Genomic DNA, 25,709 nt, shown 5'->3' with positions numbered 1-25,709 from the left:
AGCTCCTGTCTCCTGACATCAATCTGGACAGCCCTGGCTATTGCAGCAATTTGGGAAGTGAACCAGCAGATGGACGATCAAGAGCGCTCTCTCTCTCTCTCTCTCTCTCTCTGTGTGTGTGTGTGTGTGTGTGTCCCTCTCTGTCTCTGTAACTCTGCCTTTCAAATAATTAATTAGTTTTAAAAAGCCTGTGTCCGAACTTCAGCTCCTCTGTAGCACAGCTAAGAAGCAGAGTTACCTTTACATTAGAGTGATTTGTCCCAATAATCATTGTTTTCTCTAGAACATACATGGTTCTTTGATTTCTGTGGTTTCAAGAGCCATAGAAAGCATTAAGATCAAACTGACGCAGCACTTTGAAAATGAATGGTTTCTCCAAACCACATCTCCTTCAGACACTGGTGCACAAAATCATTATCAGAAACAACAGTGATCTTCAACGAAGAGGATCACTCATATACCCACTCTGGCCTGCTCTGGGGAGAGAAAAGGTACACATGTGTCCATGCCGTCATTCTGTACTTCTTAATAGAAGGGAAAAGATGAAGCAGCAAACAGTGCCATTGGCAAGTATAATACATAAAGTTCCATCCAGGAAGCAGAGTCACAATTGAACGAGAAATTCCATCAGAGAACTAGACCTTACGCAATTGTGAGAGCTGGTGAGTCTACGGAAGGATGTTGCCTCCCTATCTACCTGAAGTCACTGTTGATCGGGAGGTCCAGCAGTATGAGAGATGCACTGAGTATGATACAGGGGAGAGAGAACAAGCTAGTACCTGAAATGACAAACTGGAACCAGTGGATCAGTGCTAATGTGCCCAAGCTCCCATACCTCCTCACACCCTGCACCAGCCTTCAGCATGCAATGGCGGCTTTCCAAATCTCGAACAGATTTCTCTCAGCCCTAATCCAGGAGCAAACAGGCTCAACTGACAAGGTACAAAGGTACAACGTACAAAGACACCATATCCAGATAATATCCAACTGCTGCTGAAGATCATAGGCAAAGATAAGCCCAGACGAGACCTCCAGGACATCTAGTTTGCATCTGTCCTGTGTCCCATCTACACCTGAAAAAAAAATCTTGGTATGGATCACTTAGAACATTTATCCCTAAAAGCTAGACTAGTACACTGTTTATTATCTTCAAACTGCAAGGACTAGCTCAAAATAAGATGGCAGATTGATATAACAGCCCTAAGATTCTGGAGAACAGCCAGCCCTTCATTGGTGTTATGCTCACAGCAAGACGTCTCCCCTGGGTTTGATGTGCAGAGAACAGAAAAAGACATGAAGCTGAAGAACTTGGGGGAGTCTGCCAGAGGGTTGGTGGTGAAACAAAGGAACAACATAAGGAGACACTTCTAAAATGCAGAATTTCAAAAAGAGCTGGAAGAACCCTTATAGAACATCTCACCATCCTCAAATTTGTCCAGATGGAAAGCACCTGTATATCCACACATTCTTCGCAATATATTATGAAATGCTGATGTATTTAATTTCAAATGAATTGAGAACAATTTTGCCAGGAGAAAATACAGCTACATTATATGTAGGCAACATGAAGTCCCAACCATAAACACATATGAACAGTGGTTCTCAAAGTCATTCACCTGGAAAGCACCTGGATGTCATGCTGTACTTTTCAGAGTACTATAAATATTAATATATTCTAATACCATGTGAACTGAGAATGGTTTTACTTAAAGATAATGTGTATAGACTTATACAATATAAAATCACTACCACAAAAACACATGTCCTCAAAACTGAGATTATCAGTTGTTTCCAAAATATTCCAAGTATTTCCAAAGTTATTACTTATTCATATGTCCTTATCATCTGCTAATCTAACTTGCTGGGAATGCCAGACCCTCATCCCATTTCAGAGCACAAAAGTCCTCACTTACACTGCTAAAGGGCCCTTGTTGCCTGGGTTCCTGGTTTGAAAATCACCAGTTCACACCAGCTCCTTTAATATACAGGTGACAAGATTGTGGCAGAGATATTATGACAAATAATTGGTAGCAAGTTTGACACTAGAAATCACGTCTCAACTCCTAATTCTGTGAGGTTCTTTCTAAATTGGCCTGGATCTCAGTTTAACACATCACTGGTAATCAGTTGCTTTCTTGCAAGTAGGTCCTAGAGGAAGATACTCAAACTGGCTCTGCTGGTAGTGTACAAGTTTCAGACTTAAAAACATCTTTTAGATTCCAGAAAAGTGTAGAAGATCTTATATATTAGGTAAATTGCCTTCAACCCCTCCCACACCCAAATCACATAAAAGTCTTTGAAGGAATAGCAAAATAGGAAAACAACTTTTGAAAAATTATATAATAATGTTGCAGATAAAATGCACAAATTATCACATATGAACTTCTCCTTGCCCTTGTGAAGGCCTTTACAGCCTATCCTGTGTATCTCATAACATCTTTCTGAGATCACAGAATGTTTCCCTGCTCATCACTTTGCTGCATTTGCGTTCATGCTAATAATAAAAAACCTTGCAATGGTGACTTAAAATGTACAAAGTATTATTAGAAGTATTGTTTAGGGGCTAGCACTTTGGCACAGCAGGTTAAAGCCCTGGCCTGATGTGCCATCATCCCATATGGGCACCAGTTCTAGTCCCGACTGCTCCTCTTCCAATCTAGCTCTCTATGGCCTGGGAAAGAAGTAGAAGATGGCCAAATCTTTGGGTCCCTACACCCACGTGGGAGACCTGGAAGAAGCTCCTGGCTCCTGGCTTTGGTTCACCTCAGCTCCAGCTGTTGCGGCCATCTGGGGAATGAACCAGTGGATGGAAAACCTCTCTCTCTGTCTCTACCTCTCTCTGTAACTCTTTCAAATAAATAAATCTTTTTTAAAAAAGTATTGTTTAGTACTCCAAGCAATAATTATAATTTATTTTATTATTGTTACCATTGTGCTCATTTTTTATTTTTTTAACTTTTATTTAATAAATATAAATTCCCAAAGTACAGCTTTTGGATTACAGTGGTTTTTCCCCTCTCTCCCATCCCATTCACATCAAGATTCATTTTCAATTATCTTTATATACAGATGATTGATTTAGTATATATTAAGTAAAGATTTCAACAGTTTGCATCCACACAGAAACACAAAGTGTAAAGTACTGCTTGAGTACTAGTTATAGCATTAATTCACATTGTATAACACATTAAGGATAGAGATCCTACATGGGGAGTATATGCACAGTGACTCCTGTTGTTGATTTAACAAATTGACACTCTTGCTTATGGCATCAGTAATCACCCTAGGCTCTTGTCATGAGCTGCCAAGGCTATTGAAGCCCCCTGAGTTCACTGACTGATATTTAGACAAGGCCATGGTCAAAGTGGAAGTTCTCTCCTCCCTTCAGAGAAAGGTACCTCCTTCTTTGATGACCCGTTCTTTCCACTGGGATCTCACTCACGGAGAGCTTTCATTTAGGGTCCCCCCCCCCCCCAGAGTGTCTTGGCTTTCCATGCCTGAAATACTCTCATGGGCTTTTCAGCCAGATCCGCATGCTTTAAGGGCTGATTCTGAGGCCAGAGTGCTGTTTAGGACATCTGCCATTCTGAGTCTGCTGTGTATCCCACTTCCCATGTTGGATCGTTCTCTCCTTTTTAATTCTATCAGTTAGTATTAGCAGACACTAGTCTTGTTTATGTGATCCCTTTGGTTCTTAGTCCTATCATTATGAACAATTGTGAACTGAAACTGATCACTTGGACTAGTGAGATGCCATTGGTACATGCCACCTTGATGGGATTGAATTGGAATCCCCTGGTATGTTTCTAACTCTACCGTTTGGGGCAAGTCAGCTTGAGCATGTCCCAAACTGTACATCTCCTCCACCATTGTGCTCATTTAACAGATAAGCAAAATTAGGCTTACCAAAATCCAAGATCACTTAACAAGTAAGAAGTCAAAGCAGGGCTCAAAGCTAGATGTTCTGATTTTAGAATTCTTTGTTTTTCTTAGTTCCACAGGGATTTAGTTCTGAAATGTCTGGTTTACTTCTGTCATCCTAGGGAATGCTTTCTGCATATTTCCCCCAATATATTCTCATTTCTCTGCATCCCCTGTATCATTGCCACTTATGCCATGATGGTCCAAGTTGTCAGTTCACTTCTGAGACCTTAATTTCTTTAGCATGACGTAGTATTTCTGGGCCTCATAATTATCTCAAATTTATAACCCTCTGGCTATCTGACCCTAATGCAGTACACAGATTGCTTTAAGAAAAAATATGGAAGTTTCTTTATTAAATATTGTTCTTTCCTGTGGAAACATTAGCCTTCAGTGATTCATCATGATGTGTGCTATTCCAAATTAGAAAATACTTTGTAAAAAGCCAAACACTACATATATAAGGCATTATTATTATTATGTTATTTGTGTATAAACATATCCTCATTGCATAGCCAACCTAGTCAAGGGAAGAGGTACATAGTTACCTTATGTCCTGGTACACCTGTTATGGAAGGAATACTGGGAAAACCTACTTAATGCTATAAAAAAGAATTGATACTTTTTTTTTTTTTGACAGGCAGAGTGGACAGTGAGAGAGAGAGAGACAGAGAGAAAGGTCTTCCTTTGCCGTTGGTTCACCCTCCAATGGCCGCCGTGGCCGGCGCGTTGCGGCCGGTGCACCGCGCTGATCCAATGGCAGGAGCCAGGAGCCAGGTGCTTTTCCTGGTCTCCCATGGGGTGCAGGGCCCAAGCACCTGGGCCATCCTCCACTGCACTCCCTGGCCACAGCAGAGAGCTGGCCTGGAAGAGGGGCAACCGGGACAGAATCCGGCGCCCCGACCGGGACTAGAACCCGGTGTGCCGGCGCCGCTAGGCGGAGGATTAGCCTAGTGAGCCGTGGCGCTGGCCTGAATTGATACTTTTTTGATCCAACAGTTCTACTCCTAGGAATTATATCACATCCTTTACATGATAACAAATCAGGTGAATAAATGCTTATGCAAAAGAATGCTCATCACTGTCATTCATGGTAGTTATAAATTATCAGCAACTCATACGCAAAATAAAGGCTATGAAATAAAATATGGCACATTCATGTGATGGAATAGTATGTGACCATTAAAATCATGTTATAAGAGACAATTTATCAGCACAGGATTATTCATCATTTATTAGTAAATTTAAAAGAAGCCTACAAACAACTCTTAAAATGTGCTCTCAATTTTGTTTCTGTGGGCACAGAATATAGATCAGATGAATTAATACTAAAAGTTTAACTCTGGGTGGCCCTAAATGATATTATGAATAATTTAAATTACTTATGTGTGCTTTTTATATTATTTTTTATAATAATACTGCTTTCTAATCAGAAAAAAGATGCAGAAAAGTAATATAGAACATGGGCTGGCACTGTATTACACTGGGTAAAGCCCCAGCCTGCAGTGCTGGCATCCCATATGGGTGCCGGTTCGTGTCCCGGCTGCTCCACTTCATATCCAGCTCTCTGCTATTGCCTGGAAAAGCAGTTGAAGATGGCCCAAGTCCTTGGGCCCCTACACCCATGTGGGAGACCTGGAAGAGGCTCCTGGCTCCTGGCTTCAGATCGGCACAGCTCCAACTGTTGCAGCCATCTGGAGAGTGAACCAGCGGAATGGAAGACCTCTCTCTGTCTCTACCTCTCTCTCTAACTCTGTCTTTCAAATAAATAAGAAAATTAATATTTTTAAAAGAGAAATACAGAACAAAGATTTTTTAGAAAGCTATCCATTTAATTTCTATTCCAAGATTAATTTTAAATGAAACAAATTTCTTTGAAAAGCTCCTAGAAATAATTTTCCTTTTACATATTCACAGATGAAAATTTGCTCTCAAAACAGCCCTCACCTTTTGCAACATTTCACAGAATGTATGCAGCTATATAAAATACTAGAACAGAAAGAGCCATAGTTCTCAAAATTCAATGTTAGTTTACTTTATTTTCATTTCAAAGCTGCATACTTATATAGCAAAATGGTGCCTTTTATGTGAATTTTCAAAGACATGAAAAACTACTAATCAGCCTGACTGACTAGGGATTTTGTCATCTGTTATCCTGTATTCCTCATCAATTATTACTAATATTCTGCAATATATAGACTCCCAAGATCTGTTGGGGGAAAGGGGAAAAATATTACTGCACTGTTTGGGAAATGTTAACTCTTTATAATGTATAAATCTCAGTTTCCTTATGTGCTAAAATATGCTGTAAAATAAATTTAATGGACATAGAAAATTCCATTCTAGATTTCTTTTGTCCTGCAGCCTCTCAGACATTTTTCCCCAGCCACTGAATATTAGTATTTTTAAAATTACTCATGAATATAGTCATCTTCCTGTTATAATTTAAACATCCTCATTGTTCCATTTGCAATTTTCTTCTAATCTTTTCTATGAATCATCTGCTAACTTCTTCTTCCAGCTCAATAATATTAAGTAAAGCTAGTCTTTGCAGAACCATACCTTTAGATAATTCTCTATTTCTAATATGTGGCATTTTATCAGTAGATAGTTACATTCCCGAAAGTTTTTAAAAAGAGACAGAGACAGAATGGGATCTTCCATCTGCTGGTTCATTCCCCAAACACCCCCAACAACCAGAGCTGAGCCAGGCCAGAGCCAGGCCAAAGACAGGAGCTAGAATTCGATCCAGGTCTCCCATAGGGGTGGCAGGAACACAATCACTTGAGCCATCACCGGCTGCACCCCTGGATGACCATTAGCAGGAAGCTAAAAGGAAGAGCAGGTCAGAATTTGAATGCAGGTACTCTGGTTTACAATGCAACTGTCCCAAGCTACAGTTTAACTGCTGAGCCAAATGCATACCCTTGAGCCAGTTGTCAATACTGGTGACAACAGTCTGATTCTACCCAACTTGAATCAGCCTCATAAATAATTTCATAAAATAATATAATTTTCACTCTATTTCGTTTTCTGTTGATTTTAATATATTTCCCCAAAAAAGGATTGCTGTAAGAGAACCTGGACATTGGCTTGTCTTAAACCAAATATATTATGTTCCTTCTCAAAGCTGTAAGTACTGCTTTCTCTGAATTCCATTATTGTTGTTGTTTTATTTTCTTATTATTTTTTTTTTTGGTCATTGTAAGTCCACCTAAATGTATAACACATTATCTTTTTTATAAAAAAAAAAAAAACATGTATTCATTTATTTGAAAGTCAGAGTAACACAGAAAGAGAAGAAGAGGCGGAGACAGAGAGAGAGAGAGAGAGATCTTCAATTTGCTGGTTCACTCCCCAGTTGGCCGCAACAGCTGGAGCTGCACAGATCCAAAACAAGGAGTCAGGAGCTTCTTCTGGGTCTCCCATGCTGGTGCAGCAGCCCAAGGACTTGGGCCATTTTCTACTGCTTTCCCAGGCCACAGCAGAGAGCTGGATTGGGAGTGGAGCAGCCAGGACTTGAACCAGCCTCCATATGGGATGCTGGCACTGCAGGTGGTGCTTTACCTGCTACGCCACATCACAGGCCCAACACATTATCTTTGTGTACTTTTCTGGTCCCTGACTCCTATTCTAGGTGTTACTGCATATTTTCCTTCAGCCACTACACCATATAGTGATTCTAGTAATGCTGTTCTATCCATAGTGCTCTGCTTCCTGTCATCTACCAGCAATATCCAAATCTTTCCTGAAATTCCTAGAATATTTCTTTTGTGAAGCCTTCCCAGGTCACCCACCATTCTTGTTAGGAAGTCTCTACATCCAGTTTGCAACCCCTGCAGAATTAGTCATTTCCTCTTTGTGTTTCCCAAGTTCATTGTTATTGTAAACTCATAAACAGATCAAATGTTTAGCATTCAGAATCACTGAAAAATGCCCCAATTATCTACATTTGGCTTTATCCTCTACCCACATATGTCAAACAACACAAAAGAAAGATGTAGTGAAAATTAGACTTTGGACAACTGTTTCACTTACTCACTATGTTCCTTGTTTCTCACTCCATGTTAGCGATAAAAAAGAGTTAGATGTTAGCCTCATTAAAAAATTACAATTCTGGGAAGAGTAGCTCACTCTTTAATTTTCCAATCTTTCTTAGAGACCAAGCAATCTAAGTTGTGAGCTCAAAGGTCGTCCCTCCTGTGTGGCTGAAAGTAACTTTCTGATTAAACAGATCAATTAGCAAGTGGGTTTATTTTTTAATTGACCCCTAAATCTCTATCCAAGATTGTACTCTAAATGTAGAGAAGTACTTTTCAAATTGTGGGTTGCAACCCATAAGGAAATCAATTTAGGGTCATTTAATCAATTTGGTGGGTCACAGTGTCATTTTTTTTTTAAAAAATGAAATAACAGAATAGAAAATATCAGAGTAGATTATATATATAGATACTGAATCTCAAACTAATTTGTATTTTTCCTGTGGGTTCCAGTAAAAAATACTGAATAATGTCATGCTAGAGGGAATAAAATAATGTGTTTTTGCTTCTAATATGCTTAAAATATATTTGAGAAGAATAAAACTCTGTACATGAGACAGAAATTTTGCGACCATATCAAATGCAATTGTGTTTTACATGGTGAATATGGAAACGGGTTTCAATGACAAAGAAACTTTGAGAGCTGAGTTGATACTGTGTTGGGACCACTGAAAGTGGGCAGAATTAGGATTCAGTGTAGGGAGAGAGAATTTTGTAAAACAACCATCATGTCAGCCAGTAATTGAATGGAGCAGATAAGATGTTTCTAGAAAGACTCCAAAATATCATTTGCTAAAATTGATTATATAGTAAGTGACTTGTACACATGTACTGTAATAAAACATGACCACTTCACATAGACTCCCGCATATCAGCTGGCCAACTCATTCCTGCTCTAGACCTCAGTGTAGGTTTGCTTCCTTCCCTCACTTGGTCCTTCGGTGATTTTCAGTAGCAGCCTTTCTTGATGACACATAGCACACAGTACTGACATTGCCTACTTTCTTTTCTGTGCCCCTATATGATTGTTAACTCTGTCATCACAATAGTCAAGCCCATCCTGTTCACTTTTTCTATTCCTGAGTCTAGCTGAGAGCCAGACCCAGAGTCAATATTCCATACATACTTGCTGACAAAATAATGTCCATAATGACTCTAGGTTATTATGTTAGAATATTACAAATTGCTTTGCATTTAATCATTGTTACATTTGGGGAGTTGAAGGTTGGGTGATGAAGAGGAATTTTCACTTTTGCATGTCTGTGTTATCTGAAAAATATCATAAATACGTAACATATTATCATTTAAAATAATAATTTTTTATTTCAAACAAACAGGATTGGACTGGAGAATGAAAGAAAGCCTGGTAGAAACTGAGCCAAGAGAACTTCTTTTCTTTCTTCATGTGGAAGGCTTCTTCAAGGAGACGGGCTAGCCCCAATCTCTTAGGCACTTCTGCCTACTCCCAACCATTGCTTCTTCCTTCCAGTGGATGTTTGGCATCACAGACCTGAAAAATTATATTCAAAAATTCCTCAGCCTGAGAAATACAGTGGCCCCACAGTAAGAGTACTGATGTGTCTTTTCTTTGTTTACAAAAAGGGTTCATTTGTATAAGCTGGGGAATAAATTATCAAGGGTAAAATTAAAATGATCATATATTTCTGGATTATAAATAAATTAAAATAATTAAAAATGAATCATCAAATGGAATAATAATGAAAATGCAATAACATTTATTTCATACTTTAAAGCTATAGTTTTTCCTTGAATCTCTTCTCAAGTCAAAAACACTATTAAGAGGTTGGTGTAAGTTCTCCAAGTAAATGTATGTAAGGAGATTCACACACAATTTTAAAAACCCTTTTAGAGAAGATCTCAAAACTCAACATGAGCTCCAGAACAAGGAGCTCTGTTTTCCAGTACAAATGGTATTCATATTTACCATCTCATTTGCTCCTTGTAAACATCCTATGGTTAGGTTAGCTAGTTATTACTGTTACAAATGGAGAATGAGGCATTTTAAGTGATTGAAAATGATTTCTCTCCCATCTCACACAGCTGGTAGTAGAACTCCAACTACCTTACAGTTTTATATTATAATCTCATACTTTTTTTTCTAAAGATATTTGGTTCAAATTCAACTTGTAAATAAAACACTTATAAAATGCCTTCTAGAGCCACATTTTGCAGGAATTTCCTAAATGTATTTCTCTAATGTGAAGACAATGAAGTGGTCAGAGTTTAGCACCATTATGCATTCCCTTCTTGAGGTTGACTGTGTGCACAGTGACTGTTCTGCAAGTCCCTGCCAGCTTGGCGAGCCAAAGCAGGAGAGCAAACTGCAGGTCCACCACATGGCAGGCCAGCACCCTCTCTCCAGGCCAACAGGCCATTCTGCTAATGGGCTTTTGTATTTTGTAATTAAATAAAGAAGTTAAGTAATGCATGTTTATCTCTTCACTTGATGGAATTCTGGTCTCTTGAGCCACCTAAGGTATGTGTGTCATAAATAGTTTTCCAGATATATTTGAAATGTCTGTAGATCATGTTTTAGGGTAGAATGAAAATTTATTTTCCTTTTGGCAAAACCTGAGAAATTTAAGGAAAGGCCCTTAAGTAATATTTGCCATTATTTAAAAGGGGGAGAATAAAAAGCAAATACTTCAGTCTCCCTTGATTTCTACTCTGACAGTTTCTGATGTGAATTCCAGTATCGCTGCATCATTATGACTGATGATCATTTGTGGAGTAAACAAAAAACAGTGTCCCAGGGCGCACTACTTCCAGAATACCCTCTGTCTTTGGAGTCACTTGCCACATTACAAACATGACAACAAATGAATTGATGATAGCATCTGCGTAATCTGGCTTTTGTCCACATGTCACAACTGTAATGTTGTTAATTGAGACTTTTTTTTATTTGTCGTAGTCTAGTTTCTGCATTTCCTACTTTCCAAACCCAGCTTAATTTAATCAGCATTGACTGAAAAGCTGTCAGTTTTAATAATACTATATCTTCTTATCTAGATGTTGAAGAAACATACAAACCAAATGTTGTCTTTATCAGAAAAAGTTGAATTTTCTGACATGACATTAATATACCAGGATCATATCTGCTATTTGTTTAAAATTAAGATTTCTCCAGAAAGGGCTGATATTCTTTTCTATCCTAATGGAATAGGTCAACAAAAATAAAATTATGGATTTATACTGAATGGTTTCAGCACTCATTTAATTCATGAGGTGAAGAGTTAATCTAATATTTCTTTTTAACTAAAATTTTTTAATCCTGGAGATGATAAATATTTGGGAAGAATTTATTCTCACTTTTTTCACCATCAAATTTAGTGAAACTTAATCTTGCTGAGGGAAAACTTATGGTCTAATATAGTAGAAAAGAAATCATTTACCTATTAAAATTAGCAAGACACCTTCAGTTAAATTAGGGTATTCTAGAGTCAAGACAAAATAAAAATACCTTAATCACTCCTTTTACAGTCATTTATGCCAAATGGACTTCCAAATTAATTCCATTTATGCTTTGGATAGTTTATAAGTGGTAGTATTTGTATCTATGTTTACTGCTATCAAGATCAAATTGGTGTATCATCTCTAAATTGGCATCTAAATAGAATTTGAAGTATATTTGATTAAAGGTAATGAATATGTGGCTATAATCTCTTAGTATGTCCTCGGCATCAAGAATAAGGTCTTCTTCTTGCACATGGATACCACCAGCCCAACATTCTAACACACATTGGATATTCAACATCTATTTCATTGTATGTATAGAGATCCTTTCTGTAGTTACACTGCTCACCATCCGAGTGTGAGAGCCCTAAGTGTATGGCCAATATTGCCCTCTAGTGGTAAGCATGCCTAGGTGGGTCTGGATAGTCTAGATTCTACCTGAGGTTCTACTCAACACTATTACCTGTGAATTGTGTATAACAGACTGTTGAAAAAAAAAAATTTTTTTTGGCAAGGAAATATTCTTTTAAGATTGTAACATAAACCTAAATAAACTATGTTCAACATAATTTGAGAGAAGCAGATTGGTTACATCTTTGTAATGTTATCATGTTTTAACATGCATTGCCAGGAATGTCATATTTTATATGAAGACCAATTGGATTGAATTATATGGTTAAAAGGAGATTTGAGGCACATGACAAGGAGACTTAAAATACATTGTAGCTATCAAAATCCATCCTATATTTTAACACTGACTTTACTTGTGTAACTTGGAAATGCATATTTTCACAGCATGAGAGCAGCTCAGTCTGAAGTCATCTTCACTCTCTTTCTCTCTGTTCTTATTAGAGAAGCGAGAAGAATCTATAACTACATTCTCATCATAACCAGTTACCAGCAAGGCTCGTGTGCATCACTTCTGTCTGTATGACTCTCACAGAGAAGTTACAGAAATGTTTCTGAATTAGGGGACAGAGGCTGGGCTGAATGAACAGCCGGCCATAACCCTCAAACTGTCAAAATGGAATTCCTGTCCATGAGGCCACGCTCCTCTCTTGCTGGGAGACTCAGGCACCTCCCTCTCTTATTTATGCCATCCATTCCCCACAGCATACCGCTCTACAAGTGACAGCAGAGCTGAGATTTATCTGCACTGATCCCACTTTTCGCTTGCTTCGTGGGAGAACAGGGCTATGTGCATAACAGTTTAGCATTCACTTTCTGAACAGTCAGGATGAAACCAAAGTTATTCCCTGTTCAAAAATTAAAAGGTGAAAGACAGGGCAAAAGCATAGTATTGTCATTAATAAAACTAAGAGTGCTTGCACATGTACAGGGTACAATACTATTAACAACATTGGCAAGAATTTGGCCTGGAGATATGTCCCTGGCAACTATTCTGTGCCCTCCAGCTGCACTAGACATAACTCAGGAGAATCTAATTTGCATTACTCAGCATTAGACCTGGAAAGACTCAGCTCATCCATCAGTGGTCCAGACACCAGCAGCAGTTGAGGTGTAATTTGAAGTTGATGAACACTTGCTGTCTAGGAGTATAAGGCTATTTTCTCTTCATACAGAAGAATCTGCACGTGTCTGTTACACACTCAGGGTAGACCCTGGGTGAAACTCTAATGTGTTTATAATCTAGATTCCTAGAGCAATCATGTCCTCTGGGGTTAGTCTTTCTTTGTCTCTTGTTATGGGACAGCCCTGACCATCCCGTGCCTCATTATGGGCCCCTCCTAGGCATTCAGTGCCATGAGCCTAACACTTGTGCAGTTCCCTGCCTCTTTGCTCACTCAAATCTCCACCTTGCCTGTTCTTTTTACCAATCTTCTTCCATAAAATCTTCTTCCAGTTTTCAAGAATCTTTTCACCAATCGATTCTAAGTAATGTTGATAATCTAATCAAATTGAAGATATTTGCAGATTACTTAGGTAATTTCTACTGGCTGCATAATTCTATACCTGTGTGAGAGTTCTACAGTTGCATAAGCTCTCTGAAGTGTGTCAATAAAGAACATTTTAAGTAAAATTTCATGAAATGGATATTTTCAGCAAGTACATATTTTGGAGATTACCCCACTCAAACATAGCTTGGAGAGCTATGATTCCCCTACAACACAGATTCAACAAAAGACTTTCCTTCAAGCTCAGTTAAGTGTAAACCATATTAAAATACAAATCAAAAGCTAAATGAGACATCACTATACACAGAGAATGACAAAAATTTTAACTAGACAAACAACACAACTGCTAGAGAGGATATAAAAAACTTGATCTCCTATACACTAGAGTGTAAATTGGTACCACCACTTTCATTAGCAGAAACTACTGAGGCAAAAGATTGTACATCCAGAAATTCCACCCTTATATAGGTGGAATGTCAAAATATTCAAATATCAACATACACAAATACTCATGTTACTGAAACATATGTGCAAGACTGTTTAAAACAACACTAATTGCAATATCCAAAAACGGAAGCTGCCTACAAGACTATCAACTGTAGAAGAGATAAATGTGGTAGATTCTCCCATTGGAATTCTATACTGCAGTTAAAATAAATGAAATAAAACATGTCCAATAATTTGGATACAACTCAAAAAAACAACACTTAAAAAACTAGATACAAAAGCAGACATGCCATATCATTTATTTTATACAAAGTACAAAAACAGGCAAAACCAAATTATGCTGACCAAAAACGCTTACTTGGGTGAGGTGAGAAACTAGAACGAAGCGTAAGATGGTCCAAGAGGAGCTTTGTGGTTCTGATTCTGATCTATTTCTTGATGAGTATGTTTGTTTTGGGAAAAATTCATCAAGAGATATACTTAGGATAATATGTCTCTTCCTCTATTTATATCATATTTCAATTATGAGTCCTAAAGATACAAGCCATAACACAGAAGATAGTCTTCAAAAAGATTAGGGATGTCCACTCAAAATAATGAATTTTATTTCACGGCACTATGAACCTGTTCTTTGGAAAGTTTATAGGATCATCATTATATTTCTGAACAATAATGAACTTACTTGTAAAATTTGCCAGGATATCCTAAATTTTAAATATTTTGCTCTTGGTCATATGTTTTCCTAATCTGGGGTCTAGAAAATATACTCTCTGTCATAATTGGCCTTATAGATGTATAAACAATATCAGGAATGTTAATGATCATAAATCTGGCACCTAAAACTATTTTTCTGGAGTATTTCCTTGTCAAAGCCCACATGTCATACACACATTATATTTACAAAACCTGGTTATTGACATATGTCTTTTCTTGCCATTCTTTGTTTTGACAATCTAGACAAAGAACATTTATGGAATGACATGGAAATGTTTTAAGAAGAAATAGAAATCACTCCTGGATCAATGTTTCCAACAGTCAGAGTGGCAATATCAAGGATCATGCCAAGACAATTAACAGCTAATGGTGTCTGGTGATCCGTGAGTTGTCAATGGGAGTTAAGAAAATGATGAATAAAAGTGACAGATTATCACCAACGCCAGTGGATCAGCGTGTTAAAGATAAGACTTGATTTTATCCTCACACCTGGTCAGCTTGAACTTCCTCCAGTCAAATTAGCCCACAACCTTACCATTTCTCCTTCCTTAACACCTTTGTTCATGCTATCCTATCAAGAAAAACCACCATGGCAGCTCAAGGAAGCAAGATGCTTAGAGACTACTGACTCCACAAGCACTGCTGAAGAATAATTCTTTGACTTTTATGTGAGGAAGTGAAAGAAAGGCTGGTGTTCCCCATCCATTTGCCTCACTTCTGTATTACCAATCTTACACTCTACACCCATTCAATAGAGCAGAGCTTCTCACACTGTAACGTGAGTTCCAGGCACTTGAAGCTTGTTAAATTCTGGAAATTTGTCTGGGCTTGGGCCTCACATTCAGCATTTCTGATGCTTCTGATCCAGACAATGTTTTGAGAAGCCAGGCCCCAGGGAACTTAAAGGTATCACTCTACTCTAGGTTGTTAGGTGTAATTCAGTCTGGATTTCAAGAATGTGAGATAATGTTCCAAAGAAGAAATCGCAAACAAAAGCACTGTGATCTATAATAGCTTTCAGGTCAGGCTAGGGTGAATGGTGGGATGTTTTAATTATTAGGAAGACTCCCTGCCAAACAAAACAAACTCAAAATGCCAGGGAGACCATTTGGAATAAATGTGTTCCCAGAGACACAAGAGCATATTAAAATGGATTGTGCATGTTGTGCTTAATTTTGGATCCAGAGATTAAAGCATAGATAGAGAAGCTAAAAAGATATACAGGAGTTGTATAATGAGGAAGATTTAATGCTACTGTATCCCAGACTAAATCGATAACTGGCAACCTTACTGGGCCAGATATTGAGAGAACATGATTTGCTTTTCCCTTTCTTCCCTTTAATGGATTCTCTTGCCATTGGGTAATTCCAGTCTTACAGATTTTATTTTAAAAGTGCCCCCAAGACAAAACTCCATTTGAGAAAATAATATATATGTTGAAAACCTATGATACCTGAATCCTAAACCACTTATTTTTACAGGTAAGTAAAACAGATTTTAAAAATCTATTTCTTATTGGTTACCCTAACAAAACACTCTGCTCTATAATATATATATAGGGTTTCCATCAGCTGACCTGACCAATATCAGTGCTAATGTTCTCAGGGTGGCTATTTGGAAAAGAAATGAGAAGACATTAGTAAAATGATCAAGTGAGGTATGAGGGACATCAGAGACACTGATAAAGTGGTAGTCACCAGCAACTGCCTGCTATTCTTTTTTTAATCTTCTGGAGATCTTTCCCTTTTTTGTTGCTAAATTAAAAATAAATAAATAAATGATCTTAAAAGGCACATAAAATCTGTTCCAATGCCACATTTTTAGGTTTGATGACCTCTTCCCCCTGCAACTTCCATCCCAACTTCATGTTTATTTTTACCCCTGTGTTCTTACTGCTCTCTCTCGCTCTCGCTCTCGCTTGCTCTCTCTCTCTCTGTTTCTGTCTCTGTTTTTCAAATTACTGGGTTGAGTAAATGCCATCACATTGTGCCAGGAAATTGCTGAAGCCAAGGAGTCGTCTTAGAAAACTGAAAGCTATAGAGTAATCAAAACAAGCCAATCAAATATTGACCTACTTATGATCTTTTCCTTATACTCTCTAGGCACCACTTGAAAAACTCAGACCAAAAAATAAATTGGTTTAGAAGCTGGTGAAAATCACTTGTATAACAATACACACCTGAGGTTTTGTTTTGGCCAATATAAATTTTCTTTCTGTCCTTAAGTTCCATGTATACAGGGGCCATCATTGTGACATAGTGGATGAAGCTGCTGCCTCTGACACCAGCATCCCAAATGGGCACTGGTTTGAGTCCTGGCTGTACCACTTTTGATCCAGTTCACTACCTGTGGCCTGGGAAAGCAGCTGAAAATGGCCCAAATGCTTGGGCCCCTGCCACCACCAAGGAGACCTGAATGAAACTCCTGGATTCAGCCTGGACCAGTCTTGTTCCAGTCCTGACCATTAGAGCCAGTTGGGAAATGAACCAGAAAATGGAATATTTCCCTCTCTCCATCTCTCCCTTTCTCTCTATAACTCTGCTTTTCAAATAAATAAACTAATCCTTTTAAAAAATTCCATGTGTACAGATATTGGTTAACTGTTCTCTATAGGTATAGAATAGCAAGGTGGTTAAGGGCATATACTTTGGCAATAGATGGCTGGGGTTCAAATCTCAGTTCTGTTTCTTATCAACAGCAGGACTTTGTATTTTTCGGCTTTTTTCCCTGAAAATTATACAGAGGTGATGATGTGCTGACTCACGGAGGTATCAGGTTTAAGTGAATGAATGGATTTCTGTAGTACCTAGAATGGACCTGGGTTACTGGGCTCCAATTCAGAGATGGCTTACTCAACATTTTTTTAAATTTTTATTTAATAAATATAAATTTCCAAAGTATAACTTTTGGATTATAGTGGCTTTTTCCCCACATAGCCACCCTCCCATCCACAACCATGCCATCTCCCATCCCATTCTTCATCAAGATTCATTTTCAATTATCTTTATATACAGAAGATCAATTTAGTATATGCTAAGTAAAGATTTCAACAGTTTGCACCCACACAGAAACACAAAGTATAAAGTACTGTTTGAGTACTAGTTATCCAGTTAATTCACATAGTACAATACCTTAAGGACATGGGGAGTATATGCACAGTGACTCCTGTTGTTGATTTAACAATTGACACTCTTATTTAAGACATCAGCAATCACCTGAGGCTCTTGTCATGAGCTGCCAAGGCCATGGAAGCCTTTTGAGTTGGCCAACTCTGATCATATTTAGACAAGGGCATACTCAAAGTAGAAGTTCTCTCCTCCCTTCAGAGAAAGGTACCTCCTTCTTTGATGGCCCGTTCTTTCCACTGGGATCTCACTTGCAGAGATCTTTCATTTAGGTTTTTTTTTTTTTTTTTTTTTTTTTTTTTGCCACAGTGTCTTGGCTTTCCATGCCTGAAATACTCTCATGGGTTTCTTATCTGGATCCAAATGCCTAAAGGGCTGATTCTGAGGCCAGAGTGCTGTTTAGGACATCTGCCATTCTGCTGTGTATCCCACTTCCCATGTTGGATCGGTCTCTCCTTTTTAATTCTATCAGTTAGTATTAGGAGATACTAGTCCTGTTTATGTGATCCCTTTGACTCTTAATCCTATCATTATGATCAATTGTGAACTGAAGCTGATCACTTTGACTAGTGAGATGGCATTGGTACATGCCACTTTGACGGAATTGAATTGGAATCCCCCGGCATGTTTCTAACTCTACCGTTTGGGGTAAGTCCGATTGAACATGTGCCGAACTATACATCTCCTCTCTCTCTTATTCCCACTCTTACAATTAACAGGGATCACTTTTCAGTTAAATTTAAACATCTAAGAATAATTGTGTGTTAATTAAAATAGTTCAACCAATGGTAATAAGTAGAACAAAAATAAAACACTAAAAGGAATAAAATAGTAAGTTGTTCCTTGACAGTCAGAACAAGGGCTGATCAAGTCATTGTTTATCATACTGTCCATTTCACGTACATATTCAGTGAAATTACTCAATGAAAGAAAATGTGTTAAAAGTTTAATTGTTGGTAAAAATGCTAGATGGACTATCAGGGGAAAAAAGTAGAATACTGGCCTGGATCTGGGAAGAGACCCAATGGGGTAAAACTGGGAGGTCTGTATACAGTTCTCTGGTAGTGGTGGTATTAGGTGGAGACAAAATCTCATGTCTACACTCACAGGTCTATTTACCCCATGGCCCCCTCCATCATATGCTGCCTCCTTCCCTGTGTCACCACCAATCATCTGCTCCTGAAGCTGCATAGACTCCCCTAGTTTAGGATATCCCTAGATTTCTATCCAGGAATAAATTTGAATGAGTGTCTAGAGATGAACTGTTTGCAATATATGTAAAAAAATCACTTTTCTATGGTCTGGGTCCAGTACAATTGGAAATGATAATGGATTATGGACTTGTGGCAAAACTAAGATTCTCTTTGAGGCACAGCTCAGGAAGGGGGATTTTCAACCTGTGAACCTCTCTTCTATGGTCTACAATAGTGGTCGTGGCAAAATAAATCATCATTCCCACTAATTTTCATGCTTCTTATGCTTTTTTTTTTAAATTTCATCCTTCCATCAACTCTTTCAGGAACGTTGCCGCCCCATCCCACAGGGAAACTAAGGTTCAGAAATGTTGAGCTAAATGGTCAAAAGTCAGACCAGACATAGAATGAAGATTTTAGAATCAGGTCTTTCTGATTCCTCCATTCCACACAATTTCATAGGTTAAGCTAACAATTATCTCATCAGTGAAGATTTATACAATTCTTCACACTCCTGACTCCCATACTCATTGTACATTCCTTTCCCTGGACCTCTGTAAGACTGAATCATAATTATTTAAGTACCAGCTATAAATAACTTAGTGGAAGAAAGTAAGTCTTTTTTTTTTCATTCAGTACTTAGAACAAAATGAACACAAAACAATTTTTGAGTGTGAATGAATAGATAAATCATAGAAGGAAAAAATGCTAGTCTTTATTGCAACATTTTCACGTGGTTACTACCCTCTGAAGAGTTCCCTGTAGACTTATATAGAAATACTTTTTGTGCAAATGGGACCTTGCAATAAATTAAAAATTGTGCCTATAGAGAGGCTATATTACGCCATGGATAAGAGGTTGGATTATTGAATCAATCCTAATTTAAATCCCAACTCCATCTCTAATTAGCTTTGTGATTTCAGTTTCCTCATCCATAAAGCAGAGATAATAATAATACCTGCATGTTACAGTTATTGTGAAGAGTAAAGCTAACATGTGTGAAATCCACTTGCCATCCGGGGTCACCCTATCCCATAAGATTAAAGAAAGATGTCTTGAAGCTCCATTCAAGTACTTTAGAAAGTCCACAGCCCTCTGCAAGAGTTCTTTGTGATCCCACGGAGCTTACATTCTCCAGGGCTGCCCTTGTCCTTCCTCTCCCATTGTGGGCTCAGAGATAAAGGACAGAGCAGTAGGGAGTGGAACATAGGCACAAGGCTGGGTCATTATCATGACTGAGGGAGGCATAGGTACAGCTGAGTGTTAGAGCCCTCTCATGTATGTAGGAAAGAATGACTCCTTTTCTTCTGCACAGGAAGTTACAAAGTTTGGGGTGTCTAAGATTCTGGGGAACACTGAGGGACATGGTGCCATTCCATGAAAAAGTCCGGACTTAGTCAGTCTCCCTAGGAACTGGATGACTGGTCGGCCCTGCCTGTAGCTGCTTCCTTCCCAGTCAGCCTCTCAAGAACCTCTTAAAACTGCTGGACTGCCAGGGCTGAAGGAGGCAGAATGTTCGGTAATAATTATTACAAATTTTATAAAGTTTTATTACCTGGGGAGGGAATATAATATGTTAGTCTAGTCATGAGCCTTTAAAAATGTACTATTTTGAAACACTTTTTCAAAAAGCAGTATTTATGGAAGTAGTGGGTGACTTGTGTGCCTATTTATTTCAGATAGCTGACACAGTGGGTCTCATGTTTATTCAAGTGGCAGAGCACACAAGCGAGCAGGTGCTTAGTGTGGAATACCAGAAAATTATGACTGCTTTTACTCAAAATAAATATATAATTTAGAACTAAAGCAGTTACCATTAATATTAGATTAGTTAATATTAGATTTTAATATAGGCAAGTGGTATGAGGTGCCAAAGGTTTAGCAAATTTATAAATGAGAATATTACCTCCATTAGTTTAATTTGTTGTAACCTCAAATGGTCAAAGAGTGCCATTATTCAACTGGAAGAAACAATGAGGTACAGCATGAAGGATACAATGGCTCAAGAGGGCTTAGTTTGAAACTTTAATTTGAAGCTACATCACTAACCCATTGATATAGGTTACTACATGGCACAGAACCATCCATTCATCTGTTAATCAAAAAGTACCAACCACATACTGTGCACAGTGCTGGCCTACGGGCTACCCCATGAACATTATGAACAGCTTACAGCTCTCTGATTTTTTTTAAAGATTTTTATTTATTTATTTGAGAGGTAGAATTACAGACAGTGAGAGGAAGAGACAGAGGGAAAGGTCTTCCTTCTGTTGGTTCACTCTCCAAATGACTGCAATGGCCAGAACTGTGCCAATCCAAAGCCAGGAGCCAGGAGCTTCTTCCTGGTCTCCCACATGGGTACAGGGGCCCAAGGACCTGGGCCATCTTCTACTGCTTTCCCACGCCATAGTAGAGAGCTGGATTGGAATAGAAGCAGCCGGGGCTAGAACCAGCACCCATATGGGATGCCCGCACTGCAGGCGGAGGATTACCCTATTGCACCATGGAGCCAGCCCCAGCTCTCGATCTTAAAGAGGCTATAGACTAAGGCCAGGGAATATTTCAACAACATCTTATGGAGTCTATGATATGGGTGGGTACTGGAGGCTGGGAAGAAGAAGGACATGTAGGGGCAGGCATTGTGACACAGTAGGTAAAGTAGCTGCCTCGATGCCAGCATGCCATATGGGTACCGGTCCAAGCCCTGGCTGCTGCACTTCCAATCCCCCTCCCTGCTAATGTGTCTAGTAAAGCATCAGAGAATGTTCCAAGCGCTCAGGTTTTTGCACCAAGTAGGGGACCCAGAGGAAGCTCCTGGCTTCTGATTGGCCCGACTCTGGACATTGTGGCTCTTCAGAGGGTGAACGAGGGGATGGAACACAACTCTGTAACTTTGCCTTTCAAATAACTAATAAATAAGTATTTAAAAAATAAAAATGAGGGATATCTAACAGAATCTAATGGGAGGGTGGAAGGGAGGCAGAAGAAAAGCTTCCATCAGGAGATGATAAATAGGTAACCTGGTAACTGACTATATATTTTATTTGGTCCATCAGTAGGTGAATGGATAAATAGAATGTGGTTTGTTCATATAAAGACTACATGTGCACCTTCCCTGTATAAAGAATGAACTAGGTGAGATGAATAAACTCGATCTGTAGGTGAAGATTAATCTCAAAGCATAACACTGAATGAAAAAGCAAGGGTACAGAGTGATGTGCATATTATGGTACTGCTTAAGTATTCTTTTTACTTAGACAATAGCAACATTTGTTTTGGGAGTGCCTACTTATGGATAAAAAGTACAGAAACACGTTTTAAGAATTAGATACTAGAATCATGAGCATGCTTGCCTCTGGAGAAGGAGGGGAAATGAAACTAGGTACAAAGGGGTCCATGCGGATAAGTAATATTTTAGTTTTAAAAAATATAAAAGGGAATATTATTGAATGCTACTCACTCATTGTGGGTAGTAGATTCAATGACACATGTTACATTATTTTCTGAATATTTGAGTACTTGAAGTTTTTTCTAATTTTAAAACATTTTCCCCAGAACCAAATTTAACAGCAATTCTAATAAACAACTTGCTTGTAAAGTAGAAATTATAAATTATATAAATTATCTTAAAAAGTTATATAGTATAGGGCCCTGTTTGGTGGCACAGCAGGTTAAGCTGCCACCTGTCACACCAACATCCCATATGGGCTCTGGCTCCAGTTCTGGCTGCTCCATTTTCAGTCCAGCCCTCTGCTAATGTACGTGGGAAGCAGCAGGAGGTGGCACCTACCACTCACATGAGAGACCCGAATAGAGTTCCAGGCTTCTGGGTTTAGCCTGCCGTAGTCCTGGTCATTGCAGCCATTTGGGGAATGAATCAATTGATAAAAGCGCTCTCTCTCTCTCTTGTCCTCTCTCTGAACTCTGCATTTCAAATAAATAAATAAATCTTTTTAAAAAGTAATTAAGTTTATAGTATTTTTTTTTTGCTGATGCCATAAAAGACTGGCTGACTTTATCCAAAATATGTGGATCCAACACCGAAGCTGATAAACCAGAATTTCATCTCTTGTTCTTCGAATTTCTGGGGATAAAACACAAAGAAAAGAATAACTGGAGGGTCTGGTGCTATGGTGTAGGGGTTTAAGCCACTGCCTGCAGTGCTGGCATCCCGTACGGGTGCCAGTTTGAGTCCTGGAAGGTCCACTTCTGATCCAGCTCCCTGCTGGTGTGCCTGAGAAAGCAGTGGAGGATGGCCAAAGCCCCTGGGCCCCTGCACCCATGTGGGAGACCCAGTAGAAGGTCCTGGCTCCTCCTGGCTTTGGCTTGGCCCAGCTCTCGCTGTTGTGGCCATCTGGGAAGTAAACCAGCTGATGGGCTCCTTTTCTCTTTCTGTAACTCTACCTTTCAAAAAATAAATACATCTTAAAAAAAGGAGAAGGAGGAAAAGAAGTAGAAGAAGAAGGAAAAGAAGTGGAGAGGAAGCCATTGGCCTCAGAGGCTTCAGGATGATCATGACTTCTAAGTTGCAGTCCACAACTGACTGAAGCCCACTTAGCTAAGCTTAGTCCACCAACCTCCCCCATTCCAAACTGCAAGTAGAAAAGTGATGGCTACAATCACAAACCACTAGAGAGCCTTATGGGGAGGAGGATTATGTAGACATCTGCTTTAGCAGACGGATGTCTACTTATCTGCAAAGAAATAATAGCACAAAAACTCTGTGGATGAAAACACACGTCATCAAACACAGCATAGGGTTAACTGAACAAACGAGCAAACTAAAATGATAAAGTGGTAAGGATGAAGCAAGCTCACAACAATTTGTAATCAAGCAACTAGAATGGCTGTTGAAAGGCATAGAAGGGCCCATTCTACTGATGATCGTGGATACTGTGCATCCTTTCTACAACTGGTAGGGATTCCTAATAATTCACAGAGTGGAAGCCAAATTATTGTATGTCTGCCAGACTTAGCAGTAAAATGCTGTACTAGTCTTCAGCAAACACTAATAACCGACTCCTTTTGGTTTATGACTGTCAAATATGAAGTTATGAACCCAACCCATGGCATTCAGATGCAAGAAAAGTTATAGCACTTCTAAAGTCTAGCTCTAAGTCTCTACTTGCCAGGTTGAGGAGATGCCCGATATCATAAAGTAAGGCAGGGGCCCACTCACGCAGGGTTCAGTGAGAGTCTTTAGACTTTGGTAGGTGGCTTTTGGTCCATCATTGCTACTGCCTAGATGTGTATCATCTAGGGCAGCCTGGTCCATTTTGAACAGAAGCAGCCTTCTCCAGTCTTTCTGACCTAACACAGACTCCCAAATCTCATGCTTCCAGGCAGCCTCACAAGTTGCACCGTGCAGTAGCCTCAGCAGTTAGCAAACTTGACCTTAGCTTCTGCTGGGCTCACAAACCCCAGGGCCGTCCCTTTCAGAGGCTGACTTTTCCCAAAGTTCAGTCCCTTCTACCTTTCCCAGCTCCCAGAAGCCTCCATCAATCCTGTCAACAGGCCTGCAGCACAATCTCCATTTGTTCATAAAAAGGAGGGAGGTGGGGGCCGGTGCTGTGGCGTAGTGGGCTAAACCTCAGCCTACAGCACTGGCATCCTATATGGGTGCTGGTTGGTGTCCTAGCTGCTTCTCTTCCAACCCAGTTTTCTGCTTATGGCCTGGGAAAGCGGTGGAAGATGATCCAGGTGCTTGGGCCCCTGCACCCCTGCGGGAGACCCGGAAGAACCTTCTGGCTCCAGGCTTCAGATTGGCCCAGCTTTAGATGCTGTGGCCATTTGGGGAGTGAACCAGTGGATGGAAGACCTTTCTCTGTGTCTCTGCCTCTCTCTTTCTATAACTACCCCTCAAATAAATAAATAAATAAATAAATACAATCTTTTTAAAAAATGGAGGGAGGTGGCAGATAGCATGCTGGGAATTTGGAAATCCTGCTAACAGTCTGTGTTCTGGGGCAGAGAGTCCAGAGACGATGCTTTCATCTTCTTGGGTGAGTCTACAGAAGGAAAAAAAAAAAAACTACACAAACTAAAAGACACAAAATCAAAACGACCAGTGTGGTATATTTTCCATAACAGTTTATTCTCTTACAGCATACATCTATTTAATTCTTAAATAGACTTTGCCAATAAGTAGCATCTATTATAAGTATAAATAAAGTATGAACAAAGTTTATGGCAATGTGCACTACTGCATATAAGGATTTTAAGAAATAACTTCTTCCCTCATCCCCTCTCTCCTCTCTACACTTCGTCCCTTGCTTTTCCTTTCCTTCCTTATCTTTATAAGTTTTTCTTTTTGATTGGCTGGAGGTCCTTCAGGAGATCCTGGAGATTACCAATAGGCTGCAGATAGTGCTTTGACAAACAATGAGTTGGTGTTGAGCGATAGTGTCATGGAGGCTGCTTGCTTCATTCTCTTATAATTTCTCCTCTGGCAGATGGAGGAATTGCTGCCTATTTGTTCCAGGAGCTGAGCTTGAACCTCCAGAATTCTCTCTATCCCTAGCCCAGATGCCAACTTCCTACTTGCTCAAGGTGAAAACCTTCACTCAGCTTCCGTGCTGTAACCTCTTATGGGTTCCCACTCTTACTTCCCTCCATCTGTGAGTAGGGTCAGGGTCTCTGGTCATTTTGGCATAGTGGTCTCTCTTCTGAGGACTAGAGAAGATTTTTAGGAGTGGTAATCAGTTTCTGGGTTGGATATAAAGCAACAAAAGACCACTGTCAGTTCATTAATTTCCAGGAAGAGGAGGCAAATACATCTTTTTTAAACTCCTGGATCCAGCTATGCCTGAAACCATCACTGTCACTGAATTGTCTGGACATGACAATCAATCAATTCCCTTTATTTGCTTAATCCAGATC

General features: G+C 39.2%; 1 long non-coding RNA gene across 1 annotated transcript in view; it reads right to left on the bottom strand.

The window, feature by feature from the left end:
- Positions 1–9,258: 9,258 nt before the first annotated feature.
- LOC149128777 (uncharacterized) overlaps positions 9,259–25,709 on the bottom strand; it is a 102,683-nt gene continuing 86,232 nt past the window's right edge. Inside the window, exon 3 of the long non-coding RNA XR_016213654.1 lies at positions 9,259–9,471. This is a non-coding gene — a long non-coding RNA (uncharacterized LOC149128777). The remainder of the gene's footprint in view (positions 9,472–25,709) is intronic.

The sequence above is a fragment of the Oryctolagus cuniculus genome, chromosome 1 (genome assembly GCF_051225735.1).
Source record: "Oryctolagus cuniculus isolate XC-2025 breed Fujian yellow rabbit chromosome 1, ASM5122573v1, whole genome shotgun sequence".
In the NCBI taxonomy this organism is placed as follows: Eukaryota; Metazoa; Chordata; class Mammalia; order Lagomorpha; family Leporidae; genus Oryctolagus; species Oryctolagus cuniculus.
The sequence above is the reverse complement of the archived record's forward strand: the minus strand, read 5'-3'. Positions and strand labels throughout refer to the sequence as shown.